Source organism: Vulpes vulpes, chromosome 11 (genome assembly GCF_048418805.1).
Source record: "Vulpes vulpes isolate BD-2025 chromosome 11, VulVul3, whole genome shotgun sequence".
In the NCBI taxonomy this organism is placed as follows: Eukaryota; Metazoa; Chordata; class Mammalia; order Carnivora; family Canidae; genus Vulpes; species Vulpes vulpes.
Genome location: NC_132790.1, coordinates 70,059,651 through 70,079,607, shown reverse-complemented (window position 1 = coordinate 70,079,607; position 19,957 = coordinate 70,059,651). Strand labels below are relative to the sequence as shown.

At 38.2% G+C, this 19,957-nt stretch overlaps 1 protein-coding gene across 50 annotated transcripts in view; it reads right to left on the bottom strand.

The window, feature by feature from the left end:
* The window catches only part of THRB (thyroid hormone receptor beta), a 372,815-nt gene that overhangs the window by 196,776 nt on the left and 156,082 nt on the right, over nucleotides 1–19,957 (bottom strand). For all 50 annotated transcript variants that reach the window (XM_026006411.2, XM_072726693.1, XM_026006409.2 and 47 more), the window contains one exon: nucleotides 18,802–18,873. The gene's annotated coding sequence lies outside the window, so the exon portion shown is untranslated. The remainder of the gene's footprint in view (nucleotides 1–18,801; nucleotides 18,874–19,957) is intronic.

Here is a 19,957-nt window from a genome sequence, read left to right as displayed (position 1 = left end):
CTGAATAAACTCTGTTTCTTTGAGTTTCCCCTGGATATTTTCACAAGTATGGAGAAGCAGCAGCATAGTATACTGTTTACAAGAGGGAATGGGTGGGTTTAAATCCCATCCATGATTTGAGCAAGTTACTTAACGTCTTGCTGTCCCAGCTTCCCCCGTCTGTAAAATGGGACTACTATGTCCAACTCTAGGTGAGTTGCTATATGTAATGTCGTTAGACCACTGCCCAGAAAATAGAAAGAGGTACATGCTACATGAGTGTTTGCTAAATATAATGGTGGTAATTCTGATACCCCACAGTATCAGGCACTGCCTCAGCTGTGCCTCAGGGAGAAAGTCTGAGACATGATCAGGACTGACTCAATTTAGATGAGTAGATCCTTTATTGGGAATGTAAATATCTGCCTTGCTCCTCCAATCAAAAGAACAGGTGCTAAACCAAGAATATAACTATATACCACAAGAAAACTCTCATTGGGCTATGCTATTCCCAAGGCTATTCCATGAACCATTATAGGGTCTGGATGACATATAATAAAATATGGCATATAACAAAAAAAAACCTAGTCAAGAAAATATAATTCTTAGACTATCATGTATGAGAAAGTACACACTGGTTGCAAATTGTTTAATAGAAAATGTGTTTGTGTCCAGATAAGAAGTTATACAGAAGTTTAACATCACACAATTTAGCATCAAAGAATGAGTAAGGGTCACAACTCAGAGGCAACAGCCAAAGGAAGTCTTGCTTCTTTCTGTTTGCAGATACACCAAGGAGATTTTCTAGGCTGAAATTCTGCAAAAAAAGATTTCCACCTAAGTATACCTGACGATACATCCCTGCAGACATCCTGGCTGTATCTCTTGCTAGTGGCTTCTTGCATGGGTCTTAACACTCCTGCCCTGGAAATCCTGGAAAAACCCATACTGAAGGTTACTTCCATGCCTTGGCTTCGCAGCTGCCTTGCCTGGCATGCCCTCCCTCTGCTTCCTGTAACACTAACTTGGGTTATCACTCTTCCTGGGAAGACTTACTTTACTCTCTCCAAGTACCTTTGCTCTGCCTCAAAGACCCCTGAGCATACACATTTCTCCAAACACTTAACAGACTATATTATACTTCTAGGCTCACTTTCTGTCTCCCTCACTAGATTGTGAGCCTTCCAAGAAGGGATTGTGCCCCTTAGGTCCCTGTTGCTTCCTCAATGCTTAGCACAGTGCCTGGAACAATGTAGGTGCTCAATAAATGCTTCCAGGCTCCCCTATGTCTATAGGGACAAACTCATTGTTAGGTGTCTATGGCAGCAATGTTGGGTGTCCCCTGTGTACTACTGATCAGGGCCATAACCTGAAGGTATTGCATTAGAAGTGTGGCTAAGAAATTTTCACATCTAGCAAACCTGGAGTGATTGCACAATTAGGCATTATGTCTCTCACAAAGGAGAAATAGGATTTCTGAAAAGGGTTACTAACTATTGCATACAGTGTAGCCTAGGAATTTATTTATTTATTTATTTATTTTTATTTATTTTTTTTAGCCTAAGAATTTAAAAGCATCTTGATGAACTTCAACAATTTTTTTTATGACTCACTTATGGTAGGTGAGAATATACATTGAAGCTATATGTGAGACACCGATACCCCCATTAGAATGACCAGACTGAAAAAGACCGACATTTTAAGTGTTGGAGAGGGTAAGGAGTAGCTAGAAAGCTCCTGTACTGCTGATTGAAGTGTCAGTTTACACAACCACTTTGGAAAGCTTTGGCAATTTCTAATAAAGTTCAACATACAACTACCCTCTGACCTAGCATTTCTACTCCTAGATGTACATCCAGGAGAAATGCATAGGCCCACCAAAGGACAGCCCCAAACAGGAAATGACCCAAATGTCTATCAACAGGAGAATGAATAAACAAATTGTGGTCTATTTGCATAATCACTGCTACTCTGCAGTAACAACGATGGAATACAGACATGCACAGAAATACGTGTGACTCTCACGGATGACATATTGAACAAGAAGTGTCAAACATGAAAGAGTACATATCATGCAATTTCATGTTTAAAAATTTCAAAAAAAGGCTAAAAAAAAAAAAGAATCAGTGGTGATGGAAGTCAGAAGAGTGGTAACCCCTGGAGTGAGTGTTTGGCTCTGATGGGGCAGGATGGGGGGCATGAGAGGACATTCTGGGGTGCTGGAAGTGGTTCCTATCTCCTGATTAGTGATTACATGAGTGTAGAGCTGTTGAAAAAAATTTGAGTCTCCCATACTTTAGCATATGTGTGTTATACCTCACCAAAGAGTGATAGCTGGATCAATCAACTGATCAATTGATCAATCACCAGAAATCTAGATGAGAGGAAGGGAGGAAACACTCCACCATTCATACAAAACACAGAGGATGGATCATATAACCACTCTGTAGTTCAGGGAAAGAGATCATCACTGAACATAACCCAGGAAACATCCCAGCTTGAACTGGCTGGGTTGTGGGACCTGCATTATGGTAAACTCACTTTGTTCCAACAAGTAATAGCAAAGATATGCTCTTCCCAAGAGGTCACTTTTGTAGCACAACTCCCCTTGCAGCTGAGTGAATAAAAAGTTCAGCCGAACTCACTACTGTGGAATTTTTACAACATGAAGCTTTCCTCAGTTATAAACCTTGAATCAATTCATCACCTTCGGGGTCACACTGTTTGAAAGTTATGTCATAAAGATAAAGCTACGAAAACTTCATTTTTTTTTTTCAGAATAAAGTTATAACTCTTTGGAGAGTATAAGCATATGAAAGCCAGAAAAGGGGAAATGAAGTCGTTCTCTAAAGTCTTTTTTGCAAAGCTTTGCAGAAATGTGAGATAAGCCAAAGATGATCAGAATCCTCAAATCCTTAAAATCCTTCTGTGTTTGCCACACTTGTCCAACCAAAGGGAAGTCAATGCCCCAGGAAAATGCATTTTCTCTTTATGACCAAATGGAGCTTTGGCCTCAAACCCAAGCTGCACCTGACCACATAACATGGAGACCTAGAGAATGCCCATTACTCCTTCAGCATTTCTCAGCTGGGGTGTGACGGCATTTGGGGCTAATTATTGAGATATTTTAGATATTGCATTATGTAAAATATAATACTAAAAAAAATCTCACCTGTTATTTTATTTCTTAATGTTGCCAGAAAATTTAAAATTACATATGTGACTTGCATCAGTAGTTCACCTTATATTTTCAGAGGACAATACTGGGTTATAGTAAAAGGGCAGGAAAAATAAAATAGAACTCAGAAGTCCATGAAAAATGACAACTATGCATAATGTATGAATAATATATTCATATTTCATATGTATTTCATAATATAGTTCAAATATTCATAAAAAAATATTTTTAAGCAAGACACTAGGGAGGAATTTGGCAAAAAAAAAAAAAACTTTGGTAAAACACTGATTTCCAGAGAAACAATGAAATAAATACAAATTTTACACTGTCCCCTTAATCACTTAGCCAGAAAAAGAAACCAGTATTAGAAGCTTGTACACTTTTTATCTCTTCATATTAAAACCATAGTTTCCATAGGTCCAAACTGGATCTTTAAGTTCCTGGGAAAAGTAGGTAAGTGTGTTATTTTTTGTTGTTGTTGTTAATCTAATCTACCTGCATCAAATAACAAAGAGTTTATTGTATTATTTGCCTTGGGCCAGGTCCAGCTTCCACCTCTTGTCTTCTGACCCCTCCTAGAGGTAATTAGAGTATATAAAGTCTTTTAGCAACTCTTGAAGCTCCTTTCTTTGCTTGGAGTTTCAGGGAAGCAGTTTTCTACTTTGGATCTTCAGATTTTGGGAGCATTAGAATCTCTTGTCAGTTTTTTGAGCTAAAAGCTAACTACTTCAGGATACAGCTTTCCAGGTGCAAAGAAATATTACTGCAAATTTTTTTCTTTTTCTCTTCTACTGTTATTATCAAGGTTTTGACTCATCTAGAACATTCTACCAGAAGACATGTATTTCTTGTTATAAGAGTTGTTTTTTTTTTAAAGATTTTATTCATTTATTCATGAGAGACACAGAGAGAGAGGCAGAGACATAGGCAGAGGGAGAAGCAGGCTCCTTTCAGGGAGCCTGATGTGGGACTCGATCCCTGGACCCCAGGATCATGCCCTGAGCTGAAGGTAGACGCTCAACTGCTGAGCCACCCAGGCGTCCCTCACCCCAGAACTTTAAAAGATAGTCCTGTTGGTGTCTAAAATTTTCATAAAATCATGCCATTCATTTTGATGAATGTTAAGAGGCCTACAGATAAAGTTACCAACTTGTTTTCCTCAACAAGTTGGCTTGTTCCAACAAACTCCGGCCTCAGGCAACCACAGTTCCTAAGCATATTTTTTGGGATCTTGCATTTCTACCCTTTAAAATGGCAACTGGTTCCCTAGCCAAGATAGGAGCCCTTAAAGGCTCTGTGTTGTTTTCAAATGTTCTTAGGGTGGCAACAACAACAATCATACAATGTAGCTAGCCATGTGGTACTGAATATGGACTTAGTCTTTTCCCATTTTATTGTATGTAAGAATCCTCTGGGGATCTTGTTAAAATGTGCAGATTCCGATTTACTAGATGTAGAGAGAGCTCTGAGATACTGTATTTCTTTTTCTTTCTTTCTTTCTTTCTTTCTTTCTTTCTTTCTTTCTTTTCTTTCTTTCTTTCTTCTTTCTTTCTATTTCTTTCTTTCTTTCTTCTTTTCTTTAGATTTATTTGAGAGAGAGAGAGAGAGAGTGCACATGTGTGTACACAGAAGTGTGAGTCAGGGGAGAGGCAGAGGGGCAGAGGGAGAGGGAGAGAGAGAATCTCAAGCAGACTCCCTGCTGAGTACAGAGCCTCACGTGGGACTTGATCCCAGCACCTATGAGATCATGACCTGAGCCAAAACCAAGAGTCAGACATCCTGAGTCACCTAGGCTCCCCTGAGATTCTGCATTTCTAAAAAGCTCCCAGATGGTGCCAATGCCACTGACCCCAAAGCACAATTTGAGTAGAAAGGAGATCATGTCTAAGAAATCTTCCATCTATAAGATTGTATAATTCTGTGTGCTGGAAACCAGTAGCTGGCATAGGCAGGGGCAGATTCTCCTTAGGACCTCTGTTAGAATACTCCAGAAGTCATACTACCAGTTATAGAAATTTATCTAGAGAGGAGGATTTTGAAATTAAGTCTGAGAGTCTATCACCAAATCAATTTAGAATCTTGCAGTGGATCAAAGTTACTATCTATTAGCTCTTTCAAATATGTATTCAGCTACTTTGTTCCTAGAATATCTCTACAAATAAGCCCCTTTACACCCCAGCTGGATCTCTGATTATGCTGGATGCAAAACACATCTAAGTTTATTCACTAACTAGTTACATAAAGCAGCTATCTTTAAGCGTTATGCAAAGAAGGATTTTGCTAAATAAATATTTGCTACTCAATTTATCTATTCTGTAAACACAAATGCTACAGTGTAAGGTTTGCTTAAAGTGGAATATATCTGTCTCATTCCATATCTGATAAGAATGAAAAAAAACCCTATTTATATTCAGAGCAAATACGAAAACTTACAGAGCTTCTATCACATCAACTGTTTGTCAATTCCAAGGAAATATGTATACCACCCTGTATTCCATGCTGATATTAAATTCCTTTGTGTAGGTAAATTCTAAAAAATATTATACTATAAACCTAGTGGACATGAAAATGAAACTCCTATATGATCCTTTTTATGTATGATTTTTATGTATGATTTTTCTCTCTTGACTCTAGGCAGATGATGTTTCAGCATATTAATTGAATGCCATGCATATACCATATGCCAAATACTGTGCCAGGTGCTGGCAGGTGATAGGAGGGTGGCAGGGTTGAGAAGACAAATAATTTCAGTCTCTACTCCAGCAAGGCTCAATTGAGTGGGGGAAGACAGGCACATGACTAAGTATTTACAACATAATATGCCTATAATAGCTGAAGCTAACAATTATATAGCTCTTTTATCTTGTCAAACACTCACTGTTACAGCATTTTACATATATTAATTCATTTAATCTTCATAGCAATCCTATGAGGTATTATCTCCATTTTGTGGCTGAGAAAACAGGCAAAGGCAAGTTAAATGATTTCCTTAGAGTCAGAAATAGGTAGCAAACTAGGATTTGAACCTGGAATATCTATTCTGGAGCCACTTTGCCCCTTGAAGTATGGTCTGTTGACCAGCACCATGGGCATCACGCAGGAGCACTGTTAGGAATTTGGAGTTTTAGACCCTCCCCTAAACCTCTTGATTTAGGATCAGCATTTTAAAAGATTTCTAGGTGAGTGTATGATTATTAAAACTTGAGATGCATGACTCTAAACTGTCATAATATGCAACTTCTGATAAGAATACAACCTCTATGCTGATCTTTCACCTTGGCCTAAAAGACTCATTCTGAAGGATTTCTACAATCCCCCAGCTGGACTGACGCCATTCTAAGACACCTAAGACACCATTCCTGTGGGCACCAGACCTGCCTCAGTTTCACTCCATGTTGATCTGAGTCAAAAGTAGGTTCTTTCTACAACAGACTTACTCGCCCTAAACATTTCAGTTTCTTCCCTGAGCATCTAAAGAGTCATAGAGAGAAGTCACTTCACTAAACTTATTATGCCTTCTGTCATCTCTCTCTCTCCAGCAGCCCCATTCTTCCCCTTTCTGGAATAATAAACATAGTTCCCTTCCTGAAAGGAATTCTGTGACTAGTTGTTACTGGGTATCATTTGCCCATCTTCTTATAGTTACTTCTGTTATAACCACTATTCTATTGTGAAATACACATACAGAAAACTGCATACATGTTAAATTTTACTTTCAACTTCTCCATTTTTATTTTATTTTATTTTATTTTTGAGAGAGTGCAAGCATGTGTACAAGCAATTTAGGGGATGTTGGGGAGGGGCAGAGGGAGAGGGAGAGACAGAATTTTAAGCAGGCTCCACATCCAGTGTGGAGCCCAATGCAGGACTCAGTCTCATGACCCTGAGATTATGACCTGAGCCAAAATCAAGAGTTGGAAGCTTGACTGACTGAGCTCCTAGGCCCCCAACTTCTACTCTCTTTAAATTTTCATGGGAAAAACCCCTGCTCTCCATTAACAGCATATTAAATAAAAGTATAAACCATATAATTTAGTAAAATGGCCATAATTAGTAGCCCACAGAGCCAAGATACAAATGAACTAAGGCCAAGCTTGGACTAGAAAACTAAAGGTCTACATATCCTGTTGGTTGCTAACTGAGATACACTGGATTGTCTGTCTCTTAATCCTTATTACCAGAAAATCAGGTACATAAATGCTCTTAGAATAAGCACAGGCCAGTGCTGTGCCTGTCTTGCTGAAAAAAATATATTATATCATTTTTGATTTAATAGGAAACATAAAATCTGCATAAGAATATTTTGGATTAAGTGGGAACATCTAGAGAAGTTGAATAAAACAGTTGATTGCAGTAGGTTCCTATCTAGTCCCAGTCTGTCTTTTCAGACTGTGGATTAAGCTCCCGATTCCTATGTCTGGCTGTCTGTCTTTGATCCTCTTTAAGGCAGTAAGAAGAACAGTAAAAGAGAAAGAAGCCAAATATATAGTTTAGCAGATGAATTCTGTTATTTATTAATTACTCCCATAAAAGTTTTGCTGGGAGAAAAAGATATACTGAATACTAAATCATAGTCTCCAGATGATGTGAGAGGAGCAGCTCACGCTGATACACTGAAAACTAATGGTTGTCACGACACCTATGGTATCAGATACTTCCTCTTCAAGGAAGAAAACCACACTGAAAGAAATGACTGAGCCATCCTCGATTCATAGCAAATGGTTTTAAAAGAGCAGAGAGCATGCTTACTGCTGCCTTATGATGATCAGTCTAAATATAACTATCTGTGCTAGATCTTCCTCATTGATTCATTTCAACTTCAAGCTATGTTAGTGTACCAAATGTTTAAAGTAGAAATAAAACCCTGTTAAGATGTGTATTAAACCATAAGACAGCGATTGTCTAGTAATGAAATCACCTGCTGCCTACAACAACAGCAACAATGAAAACACAGAACAAAAACACACAACAACTGCTGAATGATGGAAATAGGTTTTAGGACTACTGCTCTCCCCCTTCCTTTCTTCTCTTCTACAAAAGTCAAATCCTGCATATTTGTTTAGGCATGATTCAAAATCTAATCCCTGCAGTAAAGGCTTCCTAGGTTACTGCAACCACCATTACCTCTTTCTCGTCTTAATATCTTGACTACAGAATCTGCCCCATTCATTTTTACCAAAAACATAAAAAATAATGAATAACTAAGATTATTGTTTACCTCTGCTTGCATATGTATCTTGACTCGTCAGTTAATTTTATGTTTCTTTGGGGAAGTATAATTGGCTATACTTTTTGTGCCTCCCAATGGTATAGCATGGTGTTTTGCATAGAGAAAAGCTTAAAAAATATTTGACAACACTTTGCCCAAAGGGTTCTAGTAATTAGCTGTTCTATCTATTATTAATAGAAAGCACAATCCAAAACCAGAAATTATTGTGTGTTGGTATGAGCCCACATTTCAAGAAAAACCTGCCTAATCAACGTGGTCTTCTTAAATGGTTGCCATTGAGGATATTCACAAAATAAGTCAACACAACACAGAAGATAACAGTTGCAAAAACTTGAGTTTAAAATAAACTAAGTAGTTTGTCCATTTTGTGAAGATGAACATTTTTTGATAAACTATTTTCTTCATCCAAGTGAAGGCTAAAGAAAGTCCTCCCCTATTCTCCTACTTCTAATGAATATATTTAGGAATTAAGAAATTTGAGTTTTACTTCTAGTTCAATCAAATATTTGCTACAAAACTGTTGGCAAATCCTAATGGCAAGGGTTTAAAACATTTGCCAGTAGATAATTGAACATTCTAGGTTCCACTGAATTTGTCTAGGTTCTAATCAGATCCTCTAATATGAAATTAGTATAGGATTTTTTTTAAAGTAGACTACAAACTAATACAAAGGGATGAAGCAGTTTAAAAAATGGGATGAAATTGACAGTTTTGGGGGCAAATATCTAGTTAGAGCCTCATCCCCCACTATACACTTAGGTGAATCCCAGATTTTTTAAAAAGTAATTCTTTTAAGGAAATTTTAAAAATTCAATAAAATACAGCTAAATATGTAAATGATCTTTACATGGGGAAATATTTAAGCATGAAAATAATACAAGAGATTGCAAAGGAAAGGCCAATAAATTTTTGTATGAATTAAATTTTGAAACTCTATGACAATAATTACTAATATAAAAGGAATTAATACTCATTTAGCAGATGTTTATTAAGCATCTATTACATGTCAGGCATTTTTCTAGGTGCCTGGGAGATTATGCATATATATAAACAAAACAAAGTCTGGATGTCTTTGCTATTAAGGTGGCTATATTGTAGTGGATAAAGGCTGATAATTAACAAAATAAATAAATTATATTGTATGTGAAAAGGTGAAAAGTGCTGTGAGAAAGTAAAAAGTAAAGCCAAGAGTGAGGGGATCAGAAGTGCCAAGGGCTGTGCTTGTTGGGTGCTTGATGTTTTAAATATGGTGGTCAGAGTAGACCTCAAGAGTGATAACCCTTCAAATAAACATTTCAATAAACAATTCTGGCTATGCTGAGGAATACGTGAGAGTGTTCTAGGCAGAGGGAAGAGTCATCTACTGCTTCAGGGCAGAGACAAATGAGAAATTGGAAAAACATATTTGTAATGCATGAGATTGGAAAAGAGATAAAATCCTTGAGAGAAGAGGAGTTCTTAAAAATCAGTTTAAAAAAATCAATGTCTTGTGGAGAATAGACAAATGAACAGATAATCTTTGGATAAAAGTCAACAAAAGTGAAATATTTCCAACCTTATAAGTAATCATTAACCTTAAAGCAACCTCTCTATAGGGATACCCAGTTTCTGAAGACTAAATCATGTTGTTGAAGATGTGATGAGATTCTCTTCCACAATGCTAATGGAAGCATGAAATGATACAACCTTTTGTAAAATAATCTGGTTATATTTATCAACAACTTTTATTCTAGAAATATCTCTTATGGAAATCATCTTCATATATTAAGACAAAATTTTTGTATATTTACTGCAGCGTTGTTTATAACGATATATAAATGATTAATACCTAGATACCAAACTGAAATTTCCAGCCTAGGATGAATCTGTGAGCTTTTTTAAAAAATATTTTATTTATTTATTTATTCATGAGAGACACAGAGAGAGAGAGAGGCAGAGACACAGGCAGAGGGAGAAGCAGGCCCCATGTGGGGAGCCCGATGCAGGACCTGATCCCGGGACCCCAGGATCACGCCCCAGGCTGAAGGCGGCGCTAAACCAGTGAGCCGGCCAGGGATCCTGAATCTGTGAGCTTTTGATGCCTCCATATGAATGTTTCAGAAACACTTCCAACTTCACCTGTCCCAATCAAAGTTACCTTCTCCAGCTGCTACTCCAGGCCCCAAATCTCCTCCTCCTCTTGTCTTTCTTAGTGAATGGGTTGCAATGTACTTCCTGTAGAAGACACAGGAGCCAGCCTTGATGGTTTCTCCTTTGCTTTCTGAATTCTATTATTCCTATGTTTTTTCAATTCTGCTTTTGTAATAGTTCTTGAACCCATTCCATCTTCTTCATTCCCAGAAGAACTGCCTGAGTTCAGCTCCCATCATTTTACAGATGGGCTAATGAATACCTGGTTATGTGTCCCATAGTGGCCAAGCTCACTTCATCACATCTGCCACACCCTTGCCATAGGACTCTTTCTGAAATATTAAACTAGATCAAATCACTACCTTGTTTGATTTTTTTTAAACGGCTCCCTACTGCTGTCAGATTAACATCCAAATACCTTAGACAGACTTCTATGATCCAACACTGATCATCAGCTCTCTTGCCCTATCAGCCTGAATTCTTCACTCTATCCAAAACAATCAACTTATAAATTACATATCATGCCCCTTTGTCTTTTCATATGCTTTCTTCTGCCTACCCTCTACTCTTACTGTTCCCCAGACAACTCTTTTCATTTTTTCAGACTCAACTGACATGACATGAAATCTCTGCTTTTTGTTTGATCAGTCTAAGTTAATATAGCTCAAAGTTAAGTGTGCATCAGAATCCTCTGGAGGGCTTGTTAAAGTTTCCTGGGTTCCACCTCCAGAGTTTCTGATTTAGTATGTCTGGGGTGGGGCCTGAGAATCTTCATTTTAACAGGTTCCCAGGTGATGTAGATGCTGTGGTGCAAAAGCCACACTTTGAGAACCACTTGTCTAGAGAATTCTTCATCAAGGCAACTATGGTTGACTGCTCATTTTTTCATTATTTAATCAATGTTAAAGAGTGTTTGCTATGTGAGTATATATCTACTCTGCATTTGGACTAGGCAAGATATTCTGCATAGAGGTAAAATGATGGTCTCTCTCTGGCAGGAATAAGGCAGGACTGACCCACACAATTGGGAAGGTTGGACATTGTGTAAATGGTACTCACTGGAATATTACAGTTCAACCAGAGGTAACAGTCCTGGGAGTCACAGAAACAAACCAGGGGTTTACACAACAGTGTAACACATACCATGGTACAATTATGCACAGTGTTCTTAGAGACATGAGCAGAGCCTTCAAACGCAGATATGAATTGGGAGTAAGGAGACAGCAAGGCTTCCTAGAGAATGTGATACCACTGTTGAATCTAGACAGGTGAAGAGGAGTTATTTGGGAAAAGAGTACAGTGGGCAGGGTGAAGTAGCATATGCAAAAACACAGAAGGATGATATGTGATTATAAGTAGATTGTAAGTAGATTGTTAGGATGGAGTAAAGAATAGGAGGGTTCCAATCACTTTGTCTATGTGAAGAGTATTTGCTTAATTTAATTTTTTTAAAATTATGAAATACTGCATATATCAACAAGTATATAAAACAATATCACAAACCCATGTACTCACCACTCATATTTCGTCTATTTGCTTTATCTCTCTCTTTATAAGAAATGAAACATAGCAAAACACTAATGACCTATCCCCCTATCTTCTCTTGCCAAGGTAGCTACGATTTTACAGTTGGTGTTACTTGTTCTCATGTATGTGAACAGGCATTTACTTTTGATTTTTATTTAAAAATTTTTAGAAGATTTATGTATTTATTTAAGTAATCTCTACACCCAACATGAGGCATGTATGTGAACAGACATTTACTTTTGATTTTTATTTAAAATTTTTTAAAAAATTTATGTATTTATTTAAGTAATCTCTACACCCAACATGAGGTTCAAACTCATGACCCTGAGATCCAGAGTGGCATGTTCCACTGACTGAACCAGCAGTGCCCTGGCATTTACTTTTGAATGAGAGACATTTTCCAGGATGTTACAGAAGAAATGACTACTTTTGCCTCAGCAGGCTTCTTGAGAAGACACCTGGAGTAGCAGGCAGCCTGTGCTCAACCAAATCTGCCCCTCTCCAACATTCGGTGGCTAAAACAAGGTGCACATTAGCTTTACAAAATGTGATTGAAGGGGCTTATTATCAGAAAATCAAGTTATGCTTATTCAATGGTAGATGATTCTAAAAGCTAAAATGAAAAGTTATTTTTGCTTTGCAGCCAAAGGTGTCAAACACAAAGGACCAAAAGAGTCATACTGAGAAACTTGGTCATCTTTGCTCAGCCCTCTGGATCACATACACAAGGGATGTGTCTGTCCATTTATGGGTGTATTATGTGTATATGGGTATATTATGTACCATGCATGCAATGCAGTTCCCAAACAGCTATGCCAGATGGCTCTGCTTCCAACTTGCCAGCACCACCTGCTTTGATTTTGTTATCTACAAAATGGCAAGACATTACCTGGTGTACTCTGGTTTAACAAAAGGGATGTGATGATGACCTGGAGGTTAAATTCTTTTTCATCTGGGGGCTCATAATGAAAAGTCTATGAAAATATAGTTACTAAAGTTTGATTCTACTCCTCCTAAAATTAAGGAAAGAAGGAAGTGGGGGTGGCAGGTGGGGGAGGGAGGAGAGAAGGAAGAAAGAAGAAATGAAAGAAAAACTGGTTTCCTTCTCCATCCTGACTTTCCTTCATTCTCTAGCTTGGCTTTTTATGATGACTTCTCAGTTATCTTTACAGCTCCTTCTCCTCTCATTCCTTTTAAAATCTATTATTTTTAGCCCCTTTTTGTTTTTCCTTTTTCTTTTTTTAGGGATGCCAAAATCTGAAGATCATTGCTATTGGTGTTACGGAGGCCTAGCATAGTTTTATGTTTGTGTTGTAGGTATGCATACATGTATTTATGTATGCATGCATGTGTTATTTATCCATTGCCAAGAAAATGCATCATAAATTCCCAGCCAATTTTCTGTATAGACAAGTACCATGTAACTTTTTTGTTTATCCGGATCCTGTGTCTTAGAAGTTTATCTAAATGTCTTTCCTGGGTTGCCATTCCTATATATGTATCCTCATACGTATATCCTCATACACATACATATACATTTATCCTCATACACATACACGTATATAATGTATTTATATACATAAACACAGCCCACACACACGTGTGTATGTGTGTGTATTTACGGAAACACAATTTTGAACTACACAGTTAGTTGATAAATATATTCTCTTTGGCCAGTTCATTCTTCACAAATTCTATCACATTCATCTCTCTTGTCCCTAATGCAACTTCACTAATAAGAAGCTTATCACCACAAACTGAAGTCCCCAAAGCTACTTTTCTTTTTAGAGGGGAGGAGGGGAAGAGCAGAGGGAGAACAGAGAGAAGAATCTGAAGCAAGCTGCATGCTGGGCTGCCGTGGGGCTTGATTTCATGACCCTGAGATCCTGATGGACCTGAGTCCAAATCAAGAGTCAGGTGCTTAACCAACTGAGTCCCCAAGGCATCCCTCATAGCTACTTTTTACTGCTCCCCCTTTTATGCATCATGCAGTTGGCTACAAGATCATTTCCTCTAAAGAACCACCCTGATCATTCTTTTCCTCTCCAAAATTGAAAAACTTCTCATACTTGCCTAACTGTGACTAGGTCTACTAGTCCTAGTCCATGATATTCTTTTTTTTTTTTTTACCAAATTTAATTTTACTTCTGGATAGAAAAGTACCCAGCTACATTTTCCGGCTTCTTTTACAACTAGGAATTGGTAGAATGTAGGTAAAAGTTGTGGGGTGGGAATTCTGGTAAGGCCTCCTAAAGAGGAAAAAACATAGCGCCAGTGATGGATGCCTTTCACTGCCCTCTTCCCATCTTTCCTGCTTCCTGAGAGCTATCTTGAACCATGAGGTAACCTTAAGGATATAGTCATGTGGTAAGAATAGAAGTATAGAAATATAGAAGGTGCCTGAGTCCTTGATTGTTGTAGAACGACCTTCGCTGCTGTGGAGAGAAAAACAAACTTTTGAGCGTTTGTCACTGTATTTGTGGTTTTCTGTTATGGGTAGGCCCCAAATAATAGCTTATTCTCTTCACAAATGCAGCTACTTCTCCAATCCAGTCAGTGTAATATTATGAGTAGTTCTGAGTCATTGCTTCTTTTCTTAGGGGATTACAGAAAGAAAGACCTGAGTTCAAGCCGCACCCTGCCACTGTGAAAATTATGTCTTTATTGCTTCTGTTCATTTTACTCTCATTTTTCTTGTCTAGTAATCAATAATAATAAAAATAATAATATACATATTAAAGTGCCTGTTACTTTTCCTTCATTCTGTTTTTCAGTTATTATCCCAATGGCATCATAAGAAAAATACTTGAGGAAGGAAAATGGGATATAACTCAAATCTGGATATTTTCCCAGTTGTTAACAGCCCCTTATAATCAGCTGAATGGTTGATACTGATTTTTAGAAGCCACTGGGAAAAAATATCAATAGATTGGACTTAAATTATTGACATTTTATCCTCATTCTCATGAATAACTAGGATCTGACTACACACAGGTTGCATTGTCCTAAGACCACGTGACCTATAGATAAATGCATACATACATACATGCATAAATTTTAAGAACGTTGGCTCCAGAAGAATCACAGTCCCCAAATCACTGGGATGGGAAATACATACAATTTCCATCTTGTAGTTTCTATTTAGACAAGTTGACTCTTAATGATGTGAAGAAACAGTTCCTTTTAAATGGGCATAAAATTGCAAAAAAATCACATTCGGCCCAAACTCTTAGATCGTGTAATTTCATTTCTGCTCTTATGCACATTAAACTAAATTGGTTAAATAAAAATCTTGCTCAATTAAATTTGATTTGATTAGGAAATTTGTATGTGCAAAGCATGGAATGTGTGGGTTAAAATAGGTTCTGGTTATTTAAAATGTTATTTTCTATGGATGGTTCCTTTTTGCCATGGCTTCATTAGTGAACTAAATTTTTGTTAATGTGGATCAACCTTGTGAGATAAATAGGCCTTGGCCCTTTTTTGGGAAATCACTCAAGTAGTAGAATTTGTCTGCATAGCCTCAAAGGCTGAAACATTTGAGTATCTTCAAATCCCTCTTGCTCTGGCTCCACATGAGCCCCTCTCTACATTTCCTAACACTGCCATCATTTTCTTTCAAAAACATTTTCTGGGGCACCTGGGTGGCTCAGTCAGTTAAGTGTTCAACTTTTGATTTTGGCTTAGGTCATCATCTCAGGGTCCAGAAGCCCCTTTCCCTCTGTCTGCCTTGTCCCTCCCTCCTGTAAGTTAGTCAGAGAAAGAGAAATACCATATGATTTCACTCATATGTTGGAATTTTTTTAAAAAAATTTATTTATTAGAGAGAGAGAGAGAGAGAGAGCACAACTGGGGGAGGGAAGGGACAGAGGGAGAAGGAGAAGCAGAATGCTTGCTGAGTAGGGAGCCCAACCCAGGGCTCGATCCCAGGACCCTGGGATTATGATCTGAGCTGAAGGCAGCTGCCAAGCTGACTGAGCCATCCAGGTGCCCCCATATGTGGAATTTAAGAAACAAAACAGATGAACATAGGGGGAGGGAAGAAAAAGTAAAATAAGATGGAAATGGAGAAGGAGGCAAACCATGAGAGACTCTTGACTCTAAGAAACAAACAGGGTTGCTGGAAGGGAGTGGTGTGGGGGAAGGGGGATAGGGTAACTGGATGATAGACATTAAGGAGGGCATGTGATGTAATAAGCCCTAGGTGTTGTATGTAACTGATAGAATCACTGAATTCTACCTCTGAAACTAATAATATATGTTAATTAAATTGAATTTAAATAAAAAATCTTTAAAACCATTAAAAATAAAGACTAAAAAACTAAAACAAAATGAAATATTTTTCTTCTGTCTGCCAGCTTAGTCTTCTCATGAGGCTCTAAATGCAGAGGCTCTTAACTGGGTCCCATCTGGCATTGGCCTACGCCCTTAGCTGCATTTCACCGCAAACAATTACCTTTCATGTTACTGCAGGACTTCTAAAACACAAAAATAGAAAAGCTTAAATAGAGTTGGGTCAAAGTATTTCAGAAAAAAGAAAGTATTTTTTAAGGGTCAATGTGTCTATTGCACAGGTATTCTGTGCAATCCTGTGAGAATACTCAACACATGCCTAAAGCAGAAAGACAGTACATGAATTAGCCCTGTTCTACAAGTGTCACTTGAGGCCTGAATTCCAACCTTAGTCACCAGAAGTTCTACTCTGCTAAGATATGGGAAGAAGAATCTTGCATTTTATAGGTGATAGAAAAGCAGTGAGATGAGGGGGAGCAAAGAATTAAAACATTATAAAGACCTTCTAGGGCATTATTAATAGTACATGTATAGTACATGCAAAAGGAATGCATGAATCAAGTACTATATTCAATATTTCCACTCTCAGACTGCCCACATATTACCTTTTAGCCACATCACAGGTTAGAAGATCCCAAAAGGTATTTAATGGTTCCATCCTCTGGTATTCTCTGAGAAAATTTGTTTCCCCTGGTTTTGGTGATTATTGAACAAAGAATGTGCTGGAAGAGGAGCATGGCCTCTTGTCTTCTGAAACTGCATAATGAATGACCTTAGAGCCCACTCAATAAATAGTCTACCTAGCTTTAAGGAAGTTCACTAGTATTTTCAATATTTAAGGAAGCTCATCAGTATTTGTTTATTAAATGCCTAATTCATTTATCTTTTTGCCTTATTTTCCTTCTTTGTTTTTATTTTTTGATGGAGGTATAATTTACGGACAGTAAAAAGCACAAAGGAGTTTTGACAAATGCTGTGTAGCCTGCACTTCTAGAAAGATATACATTTCTATTATTCCAGAAAATTCTCTTCTGTCCCTTCCAAATCAATCTCTTCTTCTCTTCAAGATACTTACTATATTGTTTCTATCATCACAGATGAGTTTTGCCTTCTCTAGAGACATATGAGAATGGATGACTACAGTGGGTACTCTTTTGTGTCTTAGTGTCTAATGTTTCATGTCTAAAGTATGTATAAAAATCACCTCTTTATCTGTAAGTGGAAGGGATCGCCTTGTAAGAATGGTGTGCCAGGATCCTGAAGAGTTGGGAGGTCTCTTGCAAGGGGGTGGGGTGCCTGAGGAGTCATCCTGACTGGGGTGGGTGAGGAAGAGGCTGAAGGGTGGGGTTTGCCATAACCCTCCTCACCTTCAAACGGAACAGATGTACTTTTTCCACATCTTACAAATTGGGGTTCTCTGGGAGATTTCATTTGGGCAAAGGGTTTATAAAAAAAAAATGTTAGAGAACTGCAGGCCCAGGTGATCCTTACTGATACTTTTCCCTCAAACATTCTATAAATTGCAAATAGTGCTTTCTGATATGAGAGCTTTTGACTGGTTCCCTTGAGGGAGGGCTGGGAGACAGAGGCAGCCAGACTGGGGGCCCCCAGGGAGGGCCTGGGCACCGAGCACTGTAATATTAGTAGTGGTTACCATCAGATAGCGCCACCCCAACTGAGGCGCCTAGACAATAAGCCAGAGGCCCCGGGCAAGGGGAGGTACAAAGACAGCATTCAAAAGACCTGACTCTCACAGCCATGAGCATTTCTATAGACTCCATCAGCCCCTGGCCCAGCCTGAATGTCACCTGACAGCCAGAAAGCCACTTTTCACGGTTAGCTTTTAAACTGCTAAAAATAATAAATACAGAAAGGAAAAGTGCTGACATAATCTTAACTGCAGAGACAAACTGAAACTGTTGTTATAATAATGTAAACAAACTGAGTTCCAAATTATAACCTAACCTTCCAAACAGGCTGCTTGACATTACCAAACATCTGGGGACCAGTGGGAGCATTGAGGGCTTGCCCAGGAAGCAAGGGAATGTGCACTGTGCAGGTGCTGAGCCCCATCCCCTCTCAGTGCTCTGACCGACCCACTGATCAGCTATTCCTGACCCTTTTTCTTAGCACTCAACCGAAAGGGAGCTGGAGAGGACTGCTGGATCTTCCTTGAGTACAACTTCCCGATGTAACAAACAAATAAAATACAGCTCCCCTCTCTCATTGTCTGATTGTTATTCTCACCCTAAATTAATTCTCGCAGATTTCCTTTTCTCCATTATGCTTTTCCAGCCCATTTAATGTTTTATATTCCTCCAGAATACTTAGAGGTCAAAAGTATGTTAAATAACAACCGCAGCAAAGGCATGAATTAGAAGGTAATTCCCCTAGTGCTAAAGAGTGACAATTAATCATAAAGATCACGAGTCTGCAAACAGCCAAGTCAAGCTTGACATCTGACCTTCTGATCCATTAAATCACGTGCAGAAGTTGGCACCCACACAGGCTGGCCAATGGGAAGGAAACCGCAGATCTGGAAAAAAAGGAAACACAAGAAGGTAAATAGAAGTGTTTTGTTTTTGTTTTTCTTTCTTTCCTTCTTCTTTTTAAGTCCCCCAACATTTGTTTAATCTGCAACAGCTCTTCTTTCTATGTTTAAATAGGGTCTGGTTTCAGAGCTGTCTCTGATTTTGAATAAATGCAAATAGACTAAGATAAAAATCTCATTCCAAAGGGGAGATGGTTTCAGAGAAAGGAACTTGAACACATAAGTTTAATAACACATTGTAGGCATGGGACAATGTTTGGGGATCCTAAAGACCTGCCTTGCTGTAGACAAGACTCAGGAATTTTAGACTGCCAGCCTGGGAAAATGGTTAAAGGGCAAATGTAAATCTTAAACAGTTTAGAGATTTCGTGCTAAAGAAGGCCTGACTGGCCTCAGAGGACAATTTCCAGGATAAGTCTCAACCAACAGAAGCATCAGCCGTGCCCTGTGATGAAATGACAGGTATTCGTCAGGGGGACATATCCAGGCTTTGAACTATGGAGCTGTCTATAGATTGTGTCCAGCTATGATTATGCTGTGGACACTTCCCACAAGTATAAATAGATGAAAGAGATGGCCAAACAGACTGTGGCATCTACTTGTGCAGCTGATGGTGGCTCCAACTGTCTGTCTGTATAGCAAGCAAGAAGCTGCTTTTCAGTTAACTGTGCTCCCACAATTTTTGTTGTTGTGAGGGAACTTAGAAAAACAGAGATTAGTAGAGCAAATGTCTGCATTCCCACTTCTTGAAATGGACTGTTGATAAAATGTGTCATATCTGCTTTTTTTAAAAATTAAAAAATAGCATGGGTATAATCTTGGCGACCACACTCTAAGGCCGGACCATGAATTTGTTTGTATTTTTCTAGTCCACTTTTTTTAAAACATATACAATATATGTATCCAGGACAACGAACAGTGTGCATTTCCAAATTACCTCTATGATATGAATCTCTGTTTGTGTATATATCATTCTGCATTTTTGACTCAACATTGTATATGGTATAGCTAACCATGTTGGTCTGTACCATTCCCTGTAGCTGGATGAATATATGCTCAGTCATTGTCT